This window comes from Wyeomyia smithii, chromosome 2, assembly GCF_029784165.1.
Source record: "Wyeomyia smithii strain HCP4-BCI-WySm-NY-G18 chromosome 2, ASM2978416v1, whole genome shotgun sequence".
NCBI lineage: Eukaryota > Metazoa > Arthropoda > Insecta > Diptera > Culicidae > Wyeomyia > Wyeomyia smithii.
Window position 1 is genome coordinate 17,355,329 of NC_073695.1, and position 13,983 is coordinate 17,369,311.

The 13,983-nt window shown below is 37.4% G+C and overlaps 1 protein-coding gene across 15 annotated transcripts in view; it reads right to left on the reverse strand.

Moving 5' to 3' along the window:
• LOC129726060 (protein phosphatase 1 regulatory subunit 12A-like) overlaps positions 1-13,983 on the reverse strand; it is a 125,063-nt gene that overhangs the window by 14,157 nt on the left and 96,923 nt on the right. The gene's annotated exons all lie outside the window — the stretch shown is intronic.

The following is a 13,983-nucleotide window of genomic DNA, read 5'->3' on the forward strand; positions in this document are numbered from 1 at the left end:
TAGATCCTAATGTCTAGCTATTAATAGTGGAAATCATCCGAAATAAACCGCACTCCGCGGTCCCTGCGTCGTATGCGTGATCCATAAATGAATGGCCGCAAATTTATCGGAACGTGCTACGACGATTGAATGTGAAGCGCGCGCACGCACCAAAGGTGCACGAAAAAAAATGGGGTGAAAAGTTGTGGGAAAAAAATCTTTAGAAATACGACGGATTATTAGATTCGAAATGGGTTAATTGATGGCCTTGACCGGCACACGAACAACTTTTGGTTTTCTCTTTGTTTTTATTTAATAGTCTGGGATTGTAACCGACTGCGAAATGGTGGCAGGCGTAAGGTTCGACAGAGGCTAACAAAAAATATAATACAATTATAGTATTCAATTAACAGAATGAATGGACGAACATGTTTGAATGAATCCTAATTTTATTCGTGCTGCGAGCCCATATATTTAGAATACGCGGCTCAATGATTTCATTCTGTCAATCACTCACAACACATTTCAAAACGAACGAAAACATCTCTTTCAAAAGCCACTTAAACTAAGTGTTTTCCAACTTCTAAGCTGTTCGACACAAACAATACACACTTGAGCGAATTACTAACTTTCAACTGTTGTTTAGTTAAAATCACATTTTGGTATCATTTAATAAATGTTTTTATTTTTTTGCATAATGGATGCAACATTTCACTTTACTGAAACCGCCAATGAACATTATTCAGGGGAATGTGCATTATACAGACTGCGTCAGCACCTGTTTTGAGAAAATCTATTTTGAATAATGGGTTCTTCGAAAAAAAGAAAAAAAAACATCATTTTTAGGGTTGCGAGAAACAAAAACAATCCAGCTCGTTGTGCGCTGGCCAAGTAGGTACGTCGTCCCTATCTAGAGATATAGTCTAGCCGATTAAAACTTGGCGTTAAACATGTGGAAGAGTATTGAGCAATTAAGGAAATAATTAAAGATAAACATTCACGATTTACGACCGGGAACCGCGTAAGCACCGTCCGTTCTACGATCGCCAGTAAAGTTCGAAATCGTTATTCCGGACCAGCAGATTGATTTCGACAGAGAAGTGCGGAGCTGATATTGATGGTTCCAATAATACCTCAGCCCGGCGATGGGAAAGCTATACACTCACTGGACGCAACGGTGCTATCATCGTTTAAAAATATCCCGAACCCAACTGATGTTATTTATCTTCGCAAATTCGTGTTAAACAGGCGAACAAAGCTGCGCGACATTTCTGGCTTTAAAAATGATAGAATCCAGGAAAAGCAATAATTATCGTCGTTAAAACGCATTGATCAATAAACATAGCATTACTTGCTCTGACCATAAATCACCTAGCGCTAATCGGCAGGTATGCATTCAATTCTACGATTTAGCCTATAAAGGGCATCTCGGAACATTCAATCCGTATCGAAGGTTGTCTCGTTACCCATATTAGGTTACAATCGAAAAGCAATATCTCATAAAACACACAAATTACACATGTCGGCGGAGAGTAGCAATCAGCGCGGGTAATTCCATGGGAACGGAAAAATAACACCAAACACCACGCACAACTGGTTAATCCTAAGTTGGAAGTCTAATTTCAAATGTCACTAGCTGAGCAGCGGCGTAAGTACAACCTCCTGAAAACCGAGTGCGCGGACACAGGTATGAACAGCGTCAATGATGCTCGAGTAAATGATGACTGAAGTGCAGTTGCGGTTTGCGTTTCGGTTTCTAGAACGAGAACTTTCGCGATCTTTCGTCTATCCCGTACGTGAAAAGACTGCAGCGGCGGTTTCTACGGTTTCTACTCATTAAGGTACTGAGCGAAAGACTCCGCTCAGCAGCTAAGCTGTAAAGGTAAGCCCCCGGTGTGTAACTTGGGGAAAAACACAACAACAGAGAGTGAGTGAATTTGAACCGCGAGCGCACACGCTTTTCCAAGGCGGGCACATTTTCCTGCGTGACGCACACTAAGGGGGTTTATTTTTTTTTTCTCAGAGCGCTACCAACTGCCGCCAAACTGCGGTGCGGTGCGATGCCTTCTCTGAGTTTCCAGAGAATCTCGGTGAAGTAACCGTGAGAATGTTAAGATGGGACACACTCTATGTTTATTAGGGCAAACTATACTATTTAAGCTCTGGATGATATTTCCAGAGAGCCGATAGTCTGGTTAGTTCTTGAGAAAATCAACGAAACAACAGATTCGATAAATTTCTAATCGTTCGAATTATAACAAGGATAGATGGTTCTCTGCAATTTAAGAATAAGAGAATACTTTCAACTGTATATTTAATGTGATATAAGAGGGCAATTTGAGTCAATACGAATGCCAAAACTTAGTCGAGACTTCGAGAAAGATGTGGTAAGAAAACATCAAGATCTGCTCTTTAAGCTTTTAAATTAATATATTTCTCGGTTCTCTAGAAAACTGAAACGAATAAACAAGTTTGTCATTATGCTTTACAGATCTAGATCATCAAAGTATTCATGAAAATTCATTTTATATTTTTCTTTGAACATTAGAATGTTTATGAATATTCTTTCCAAGATAGTGAATTGCGCATACACACTTCAGTCTCATCTGGAACTGACATGCAAGCAGCGACAGCAAAATTCATGGACAAAAGAAAAAACAAGAAAGCGGAATCGACGTTGCTATAAGGTAGACTGGGCGTAGTTGCATTCAGTGATTGGCCAACTTGATAAAATTGCAAAGAGAAACAGTCCAATGGCACTCGAGAGTACGAGAGGAATCCAAGAAGGATTGATCATCGTAGATTTTGCTCAAAGTTGAGGTGATTATTCAACTAAGGTAACTTTTAAAAAATCTCGATTTTGGTGTCAATTGAAATAGCCTTGGTCTTTAAGATCCTTCTCTTTGTTGCAAAATAATTTTTGACGTAGGATTACGTCTCACGGTGAAATATATAGGGGTACATATTGAAAAACCAAAAACATCGAGAGCGTCACCAAAAATTGTCCACTTTCAATGCTTCAAGCTCGCTCTTCGTTCGATAAAAAGTATAAAGCATTCTTCTTATTTCTTAAATAAAATTCGTTGTCATTTAAATGCTTTATCCTAAATTTCATCCCAGATTACATTAGTGTGGATCCCTTCTCATTCTTCAATTGCGGGCAATGAGATGGCAGATTCATTAGCTAAAATGGGTACAATACATGGTGATATTTATGAATGGCCTATTGAATTTCATGAATTTTTTGGTACTATACGTCAGCAGTCGCTAATTAACTGGCAAAACTTTTGGGATAATAGAGAACTCAATGCTCACCTTCGTCGTATAGGGCTCACAGAGGATAACCTTTGCGCCTGTGGTCAAATTAAGAAAAACGTGTATTTTTCAAATATTAATAATTTTTCTAGCTTAAATTCAAAATAACTCGAAAACCGATGCCTTTAGAATGTTAACTACCAAGAGCTTCTTGATTTAAAATGACTCTCTGCATCTTTTAGAATCATCAGAATACAAACATTTTGAAAAATGTTTGAATTAGAATTTTAATAAAACTACAAGGTATACAGCCCTAGGGTTGTATGAAATGGTGACGTGGGACTAAACACTGTAATTAGGGGATTTTTTGTTACAAAATATACAGAGTCTGCAGACAGAATCAATGTGTTTGCTCAGCGACTGTACGTATTTTTATTTTCAGCCTCCCTGTAAATCAATTTTTGGAATATATTCAACAACACTCAAAAGAATATCATTTATATTTGGCGATATTATGCCTGTAGTATTTTTTTTTGTGCAAAAAATATATAAAAATTTCTCGTAATGCGTCAAAGTCAGAATTAACTCTATATCCTCAAAAACCAAATCCAATAATACTTACGTTATCATAATGAATGGTTTTGTCTCATTTAACTTTAATTAAATCAAATCTATAGTATGGATCTTACTTTCAAAATAATATGGAAGCCCTTACAAAGGTTCATCAATTAGCAAACAGAAGAAAATATTTTAAACAAAATTATTAACAAGTTCCAGCAAAAAATCGTAGCAATCCACAATTACATTTTTTTTGCTTGACAATTCTTTTTATTTGCCTACAACTAGATTCGCTGTATTACGGAGACAGGAAATATACGTTTATTATGATAAAGCTTAGAATAATCATATATTATCTAAAAATTTTGAAATGTAAAAGAGATTCTGTACGAATCTCACTAAATAAACAAAAAAAAATCACAAGCATTCGCAGGCTCTTACTCTTCTATAAATGTATATATTTAGGAATTTACTCTTTCGATACTATCCGGTCAAGATTATTTAGTGAATATCGAAGATAAAATTAAATAAATATCCGTTGCAAAAATTTACAATTCTTGTTGAGTAATTTATGGCAATCATATTTATGAGATAAACTTTCAATCACCATCAACAGCAACATTGCAGTTTTTCCTCAATTGCATACAAATAGAAATGTACGAACAAAAGTGTACCACTGCAATACGAATAGTACCGCTGCAATACGAATAGAAGTGTACCGCTGAAATGTACGAATAGAAGAGTACCACTGCAATCATAGACGACGAGAGACCTGCGGTTCTTTACTCCACTGGTACTGTTGCTTTTACCAGCATGTTTTCTTTCAAGACATCAGTTTTTATTAGGTTCTTCAGAACCTAACACGCAGGTTTAGAAATTGTTCAAGGATGGGTATTGTTTCAAACTTTTAGGAAAGCTTTTACCTTCGAGACATCATATTAGTCTAAGCTCATGGAAGCAAAAATAAATTGACCTATTGGGACGGGGAGACTCTGCCAATTTTTATTTCGAAATTGATACAGGGAATATCACAGGGAACGGATGGTGTCCATTCACGTTGTCTGTGCTAGGAATGCTCGCATGTAATTGGTTCACTATTGACGTAAATTTGTTATTGAAATTTTTCATCAATTTTACCGCTTAGCAATGAAATTAGAGTGATAATTAGCATATTACAAAATTGTTATACATTTTATCTATCCAACAACATATTGGTTATTATTATCCATCATGTGGTTATGCTGTTATTATCGTTTGAAATCTGACGCAACATTTGCCCGTTTCATTTCCAATTTTACAGAATGCGTCCCAGTATAGTAAACAAAGACGTGTCCCACGTCAAAAAAATCAATCTGCCATAAAAAAATTATTTTTCATTTCTCCATCCTGGACTTTTTTTAAAATGTGGGTATTAACGTCAAGTTTCTTTAAAAAAAATATAAAAAAAATTCAACTCTTTTTTTAAATTGAAATTTAATGTTTATTTTTAAGTTTTTTTGGTCAAAAAATTTGTTTTGTACAGTGTATATTTTTTCTTTGATGCATTTTTAATTCCCTACAACTCATTCTCAGACAATTTTTCTATACAACCAACGGTTTCTGGGATACAATGCTTCGAATAAAACCTATGCCAAAAGGCATACGCCCTTTTAGAATGTAACTCATGGGTGTGAAAAATCTCTCCATCTGTGAAAAATGCTCAATTTTGCTAAGCCAAATACGTGTGTTCATTCAAATCAAAAATGGTCGATATTCGACCATAGGTCATTTGGCGCGATCTTGCTCTATACCTATATCCATAATTGTATTTATTTGTATGAAAAGATGAGAGTTTTTATGCCTATTTGAGGAGGAATTACCATATAAATTTTACTCAAGCAGGCTTTTCCCTACTCCAACTGAATTTACGGCCCCGTTATGCTTCCTGCGTCTTGGCCTTCTATTATTATTATTGATAAGAACAAAAAAAAATGCTTCAAGCTGAGTCAATTTCCAAGCAATTTTCTTCATTCTTACAGCAATCGAATAAAAAATAAAAATTGTGATTTCGTGATGCTAACTTTTGTTCATTGAAAAACGTAGACCCTTATGTTTGATTGGTCAAAACCTGCTATAAATTATACATCATAAGTGAGTTATAATTATTTTTTTACTCGCTCTAGTCAACTCTTAGTAATCACGTACAAAATCGAGCATGCAGAAATTTAGTCTGCGTTGTATAACCTACTGCAGCAAGAGGACGGTTGACTATTCCGGCAAACTAGCAGCTGATTTTAGCGCAACAAGGCTAAGCAGGCGATTCATTCAATCACAGCATTTCACAGCAGACGGACCAACCGGCGTACCGCTGCACTACATGCTGTACATGTCCGAACATGTGATAAGACATTCTATATTTTAAGTTGTTAGCCAAGCGGCGATAATTTAGTGGAAATGTGGGTTTCGGTTTTCTACGTAATAATCACCGCTAGACTGGCATACAATTTCTAATGTAAAATTGGTCAACAAATCGATTAGTGATGGTTTATTTTGTGCAGGGCACGGAAAATGGTCTATTTTACCCCTTTTTATCCTGTTTTTGCATATTTTGAAAAATATAGATCCTTTCCTGTGCCCTGCACAGGATGAAACAATCACCAATCGATTTATTGACAAATTTTACATAAGAAATGCTATATTTCAGGTTGCCAGCCCAGCGGCCTCTAATTAGTCGGAATTTGTGTTCATTTTTTCCCAGTGTGCAACGGCGTGACCGTTATGTTATGTTTGCTTGCTTGCAGTATGTGCAAAGCGGAGAATAATAAGAGAACTAGAATTATCCCGTGTCGTAGGTAGATGGCAATCTAAAATCAACGCGTCTCTTCAAGTTACCAAAAATTAATACAAAAAGAGAGTCAATTAAATCAATTAAAGAAAAAGAAAGAGTTGTGAATATAGCACTTCACACCATTAAATTGAATAACCCCAATAGAGTGTATTCCCGAACCTTTTGCAAAAAATACATTGACATAAGACAGGCTGTCGTAATTCTGCGTTAACGTTGCGATCGTGTCTTATAAACAACTTTTTCAACTGTCCTTGGGCCTCTCCTGTTCAAAACCAACTTTTTCGTTTATTTACCAATTATAGACATAATAGGGTAGGAAACGGCTTAAGCGGCAGCGCCTATTTTAATCAGTCGAAGAAAACAGGCCTCAAACTCCTGCATTTTGATCAATATCGACAATTTCAATGATGGAAACGAAATCTTTGATTGTCTAGCCTATATTGCAGTTATTCAGGAGCCACTTCGGGTACTGAAAAAAAAAAACGCTTGCAAAACAGATGGAAACTGCTTAAAATAGGTTCGGGGTGATTGGAATAGTGTCCCTCGATTGGTAACTTTGATTGATGATTGTTAAAGTGTGCTAACTTAGTTCTACAATCTGAAAACAAGTTCTGACAAAGAAAACGATAACGAACAGATTGATATACTACTGTTTGAGTTTCACCCAAAACATTTCGAGTATTTCGTCTGAATACACAGACGGTTCCTAAAGCTGCTTAGAATATGTTCCCTGCCCTATGTCCGAAAAATAGTGATAAGTGATTTTTGAAGAATATAACAGATAGTTTGTATGCAAAGCCACGACCACAAGGTTGACGTAGAACTACATAAGGTTGTTTGTTACATTACTTCTATTGTTGTATACAACATCACAATAATTTTATAATTTTATCCAGCACTAACAACATAACTCACTGGAAATAATGTTCTTGGAAAATAACCACAGATGACCAAATACCAGCTTATATAAGCAGAGCCGGATTTGGGATTGTGCCCGGGGGCCAAGTGTGAGAGTCCGGAGGCCATGGCCTTCTTGGGCCTCTCCTGATTCCGGCTATGTATATGAGTATTGCCGGAACCAGGATGATAAAAATAGGCCATAAATCAATCCCAGTTGCCAGGCCGCCACATTATTTCCAGAGATAAATAGTGTTGAATAAATGTTATTAACGTTGAGATGGTCGTAATCCTCTCGTATATCATTCAAATTCGCGATCACCCCCGGATACAACAATGCAAGTGTTGCAGCAAACCGCTACTGATACTAGCCGCTGCTGCTTAGTCAGGACCATCCTACTGGCCATCAACTAGTGAACTGATTGATTTGAGCAGGAGCACGCTATAAATAGCCCGAAGAAGGCATTCCCGGTTTACTTGTTGTCGACCGTGCTAGGGAAAGCGAGCATCACGCAACCAATCAAAATTCTAAATCAGGCAGGCTTGCACCTTTTAATGGAATAATGGTTCGAATAATCATTTTACAATTTTCAGCATTTGGATGATTCACCAAATCGATTGCTGCAAGAACGGAGGAAATCCATTGAAAACTAACCGACTTAATAGCATTTAAAATTGGATATATATTTTTTTTCTCCGTTTTTAGAATTTCATTTCACATCTATCTATACAGGTCGGACTCGATTATATATAGTCTCCGATTTTTTTAAGTATATATAATCAAATCAGAGAAAAAAAAATTTTATATTTATTTTTCATAAATGATTTGTTGTTTTCAAATAAATAAGAAGAATTTTATTTCAGATTCATCCCCTTTAAAGTCAGAAAACACATTTCTTACAAAAAATACATATCTTGTAGTTATTTCTGACGTAATTGCAGTCAAATGTAAAGAAAAATTATAAAAATATATGTAGATTTGTCAACTCGTTTGTATTTGATTTCTCAAATTTTTAAAAATTATTTTTTTTATTTTTTTTATTTTTGAAATTATTTTTATTCAGGTATTTTTCTTTAAGTACTTTAAGGTTTTTTTTTAATTATTTTCAAACAATTTCCAAAATTGAATTTTTTTTTTAATTTTTTCCCTTTTTATCAAACGTTACGTATTCTGTAGATATTCTCTTACGATATATTAGCTCTAGATAAGTCATATTTGAAATTCTAGAAAAAAATTGTTTTGCTTCTGTATATAATCGAGTCTAAAATTATATATAATCGATTCACATCAATCGAGTCAATATATAATGGAGTATCTGAATAATCGAGTCCGACCTGTACTATGTAGTCAAACTTTCTGAGAGACGTAGTTCTTCGTCAATAAACCAAGGAATCCAGAACAAATATCCCTGAAGGTTAATGTTGGAGGAATAATGGGTGACGTTACATCCGCCCCCACTTTGACATGATGTCGCTTCTTAAAGAGAAAGACCTACATAGGCCTGTTATACCTGCCACTAGATAGGAATAATATTTGTATAGCTCTCTATATGCGAGTTTTTTTGTGTATGTACATTTGAGTACGTGAAAATCATGCTCCTGGTTGGTCGTCATCGGTGGACTATACGTTGTGAGTCGAATGACGGAAAAAATCGAACTGACGAGGCGTGTCGAGCCGTGGGAGGTTCTCGTCAGCTGATATATACATATCGTAATAATATTTGTCTGTCATCCTCCGCACATATAGCTGTGCGCCGGGTTATTGAATTCGTCACGACGGTCACCCGGCAAAAGATTTGGTGAATGCCAGTGATCCCGTTATACAATAAAGTAGTCTGTCTCATTGCCCTTAACCGACAGTGCAGGTTTTCTAAAGATCCGCATCCTTGAGTTCGCTTTGTTATGTTTGGCTTTCTTCTGCAGACTCTCTTGGGTATCCTAATAATGAGAAAGGATTTCATTCCTATATCCTCTATGTCAGCGGTTCTCTCTTTGTCCGCGTATCCCTTGGCAATATTTTTTATATCGCTTGTACCCCCTGCTGTCTTGGAAGGTTTTCGCGGAATGGGAGAAAGTAGTGGTAGATCATGGTGATCTTGTTCAGGTATGGTTTATTTGATTGATTCAGTCATGTTTTAAGAGCAAGATTGAACAACAAATGAACTATTATAAAGAAAAAATGCTCTGTCCGCCATTACTGATTTTTCTTTCGCGTACCCCCTGAAGGCTTTCGAGTACCCCTAGGGGTACGCGTACCCTAGGTTGAGAACCGCTGCTCTATGTGTATCACTCATTAATTTAGGGCAATCGCTGTTCGCTTTAACCGTGTGTCTAGCTCAACCTTGAACCGCGTCGATTTGCCTTGCTTGTACTAGTCTTCGTTGTCATCAATATTTATCGCCTGTATCTAATCATCCTTCTCTTGAGTGCTGCACGTAACCTCTTTCGGCCGTCGACACCCGACCGTCCAACTTCCCCGCAATTGACTCCCTCTTCTTTTTGGCTAATCCCCTCTGCATCCTTCTCGTCGGCAAAGAAAAATATAGTAGCGTTCCCATGAGTGCTAATGCTTTGACATATCATACACGCGGCTACTATTACAGAATATGTCTGTGAGAATAGAATGCCGCGATTTTCCTCTAATTCGCGAAAAGAAGCTTGTGCATCAGGTTCATAAAAAGGGATACTCATGTCTATGGAAATAGAATGTTTCATAATTTTGGGAAGGCCTGTTCAAATGTTTTCCTGTAAAAAAAACGGAGAAACGACAAAACAAGCGAGCAATTACTCTGCGGTCGTTTAACGCATTTTTTAGGTAACTGGGGGCACTAAAACTCACAGGAACTGTTGAAGAGTTACAATCTTTCAGCTTGGTGGATCAGTGTAATTCTCCCAAACAGGTTACTAATCAAAGCAAGCGAAATAAATGATCGATAACTGGAATCCTCTGCTAGATTATTATCCGGCTTCAAAATCTGATTTTTTTTTGCATTTTTTTTATAATTTGAGCAAATACACAATTCAAAATAACAATTTAAAAATTTTATTGAAAGTTATATTGTGCTCTCAGCTAGATTTTCAATTAAAATCGTCTCTTTGATTCTTTCATTAAAAATCCGAACATGCACCATGGTTTGAGAAGACTAATTTTGAACGTATGCCATCAGTCAAATAACGCAAAAATAAATTTTGTCTAGCTCGAATGGTGTCTGCTCAAACAAGCCAAAACCCAAAGGCAATGGTTGGACTACGCGGCAGGTGACTCTTGGAAGTGTGCGCATTTTGAACCGAGCAATGTCAACAAGTGTCATTGACCAAGCATCGACTGACCTGATAACAGTCCAAAGAAGTTCGCCTATAAGTAGCATTTTAAAATACATATATGTAATCCTACTTATACAGTCTCTAGTAAATTTCAGGCAAAGAAAAATTCACTTGTGTAATTCGGAATTACTTAATCAAACCTCAATCAAAAAAAAAAAAAAAACAAGTTACAACTTCGGAAACAAAAGCCGTATATATTAATCCCCAAGTTGTGCAGGTTGAACCAAAAAAAATTGATGTGTTTAATGATTTTATCTCTGTTTACGACACTCTAAACCAATTTAGAAATTTCCCGTGTTTCCTAGAACAAATTTTCGTGTATTTCGGCATCCTCGCTTTGACAGCTGGAAAAAACACCGCGAGCAGTCTTTCGGTGTTCGGGTGAATCCAAGGCTGAATCGGGATCGGCGACGATTTGATTTAGCGCAAAGATTTCCGAACCGTTTCATCTGTGCGTTTATAAACCTTTCCGGGGTATTTTCTGATCGAGATTTACGACACTACGCTGCGACAGAAAAAACAAACAAACCGTTTCCGGATGCTGACGCAAACCCAACGAAAGAAAAAAAAATTAAGGTGAAAATTACATTTTCACACGCTCAACGGGAGCATAACAGCGCAATGAACGATTATGGTGAAAATAACCTTGCTTTCCATCTACAGCCTATTCATGGACCTACAGCGGCGGCGACCAGCTTGCGCCGGTACGTGCGTTCTAAATATAACCGCACTTTGCTGATGCAAAGAACGAAAATCTCCTCATTCAAATTAGGAGTTAAACCGAACAGAACACCGGCGCCGACCCCTCTAGGCTAGGCGCGACGCAGCGTACTGCTATCGTGTTTTCGCTTGGTCGGATTAAAAGATTTTCTTCCGATTTTGATTCTCAGTGAAATGGGTCGTCAGTATCACCATTAGCAGTAAACTGATTGATTGGTTGATATGGTAAGAAAATTAGCAAATTAGATTTCAAGTAATTTGGTATAGTTTCTGAAAAACAACAAGAAACACAATTTATTTCTGTGCTTCAGCAGATCCTTCACTTTTCACAACAATCTTAAAACAGTCCTGAGTTGTTGTTTTAAATTTAGAGAAATTAATTCAGACAGCTTGGGGTTTCACACCCCCGATCAAGATGCCCTCCTCGGTCTGTTCCGCTAGTCAGATTGTTCATTGTACTGCGTACCCACGCTCTATTGCCGCACATCAACGCCACGAGACAGTTTGACTACGACGGTTGTGGCGGAACAAAAAAATAATTACAGTTGAAGAAAATTTGAAAAAAAAATGCGTCTGCTTGCTCGCGCGCGATCAATTTTTCTCTGACTGATGTCTGATGACGACAAATTTACACTCGATGTTGTTTGCCTCCCTGCACGCTGGCTGGGGGGAGGCAAAAAGATTTTGTATACATTTCTCAGAAAGCTGGATGTCTCATTTTTCTCACAGTTTTTTCTTGCCAGTGCGAAGCAATGGATTTAAACGATCCGATGGGGGAAAACGGTGTCACGGTCGTATTTCGACACTGTCGAACTAGCGACGAAATGGCCCGAAACAGGATTAGCAACCACGTCAGAGAAAAACAAATTCGCTAATAGCAAGGGCTTTTATAATCAAACTTTTAAACAAACACACAGACTGAATGTGTGCCACAAAAGAAGATGGTAGGCTATGGATTTAATGTGGTTTTAATCACTGTAATACCGTGCGTCGACTTAAATGAAATACCGATGGAAGCGCATGGTATGACAAACAAAGCTGCAAAATTGTGCACAACTTCTTGACTGAAAAGAAACTGGCTTATTTCGCAGCCCTAGGGAAGAACGCTTTTGAAACATTTATGAGACAAGTAAGTGCTTCACTGACATTGAAAAAAGCACACAGGTGTTTTTTGGTTGCTCTATGGTCTGACCTTAGCACTCAATGACCGTTTGGAATTGAATGTTTTTGGAACATGGACAGATGTATCTGACATTGAACTAACACCGTTTCTCACTGAGTGGTTTATGATATTTTAATATACGCGCCTTCCTTTTTAAGCGATTCCGGTAACGCTTAGGCAATATTTAAGCTAAGAAAGTGGTTATGTTATTCTTGCGACAGATCATAAACAAAACTGAAAAAAAAAAACATTTCAAACGTTCACAATTTAGACAAATTGGTTTGCCGTACGAATTGAAAAATACATATATAAAGCGAAAGGTTCCGTACTTCACAGCGAATAGCTGAAAATATTCTAATTTTGCTAGCTGAACGGAAACACATCCTAAGTAGTTAGCATTTAGCTGCTTCTTTCTCGTTATCTTCATTAACATTTAACGGCGCATTTCGAACATTTAGCTGTAATCGTCCGTTCACGGAGTGTCCGCAAAACTGACCGTTTCTCAGTACGTGTATTCACCTTGCAAGTGTGTCTGGTACAACTCTGTCGAGGAGAGTGTCTATTAGATGGATATTTGCAGCGCGGCGTGACGTTTCTTCCCCCTCAATAACACCATAGGCGTTCTAACGTATGATACTCCGTAAATCAGTCTGCTGCCGGTTTTCAGCTGAATGTGCATAAGATCAACAGCAAGTGGCACGTGAATAAACAAAATTTACTTCGCACACGCTACTATGACCGACAATTTTTCTTGCTGCTCTCACTGAATAATCGGAATGATTTTTTTTGTTAGTATTTCACACAGCTGCTATTAGACGATCCTGGAAATTGGACTCAAATTTTTTACGAACGAACGAACGACAACCCCTTTGAGAATGGGTAATGATTTATCATCTCGCTTGAGCGAGTCAGTCAAACTGTATGTTAGGTTTGTACGCAGACAAGATTTACATCATTTCTATTTTCTAAAATAGGCACAGATTTTACAGCGAGCAAGCAATAGACCGCAGTGACCGGCGTACGTATGAAAGTGTAACCGCTTTGCAGGCTGAAAATAGCATCCCATCGTAGTCCTGAAGGGTCGAACACTTCAACTGCATTCGCTTGTACACACCTTGTCACTAGCACCTGCTTATTGGATGGAACGCTTGGCCAAACTGCTACCACCTAATAAAATTTAATCTCTATAAAATACGGCACCACGATTATCCTACGTTCATTCAACAACGCATGCATGCATGCATCAACCTAATTTATGACC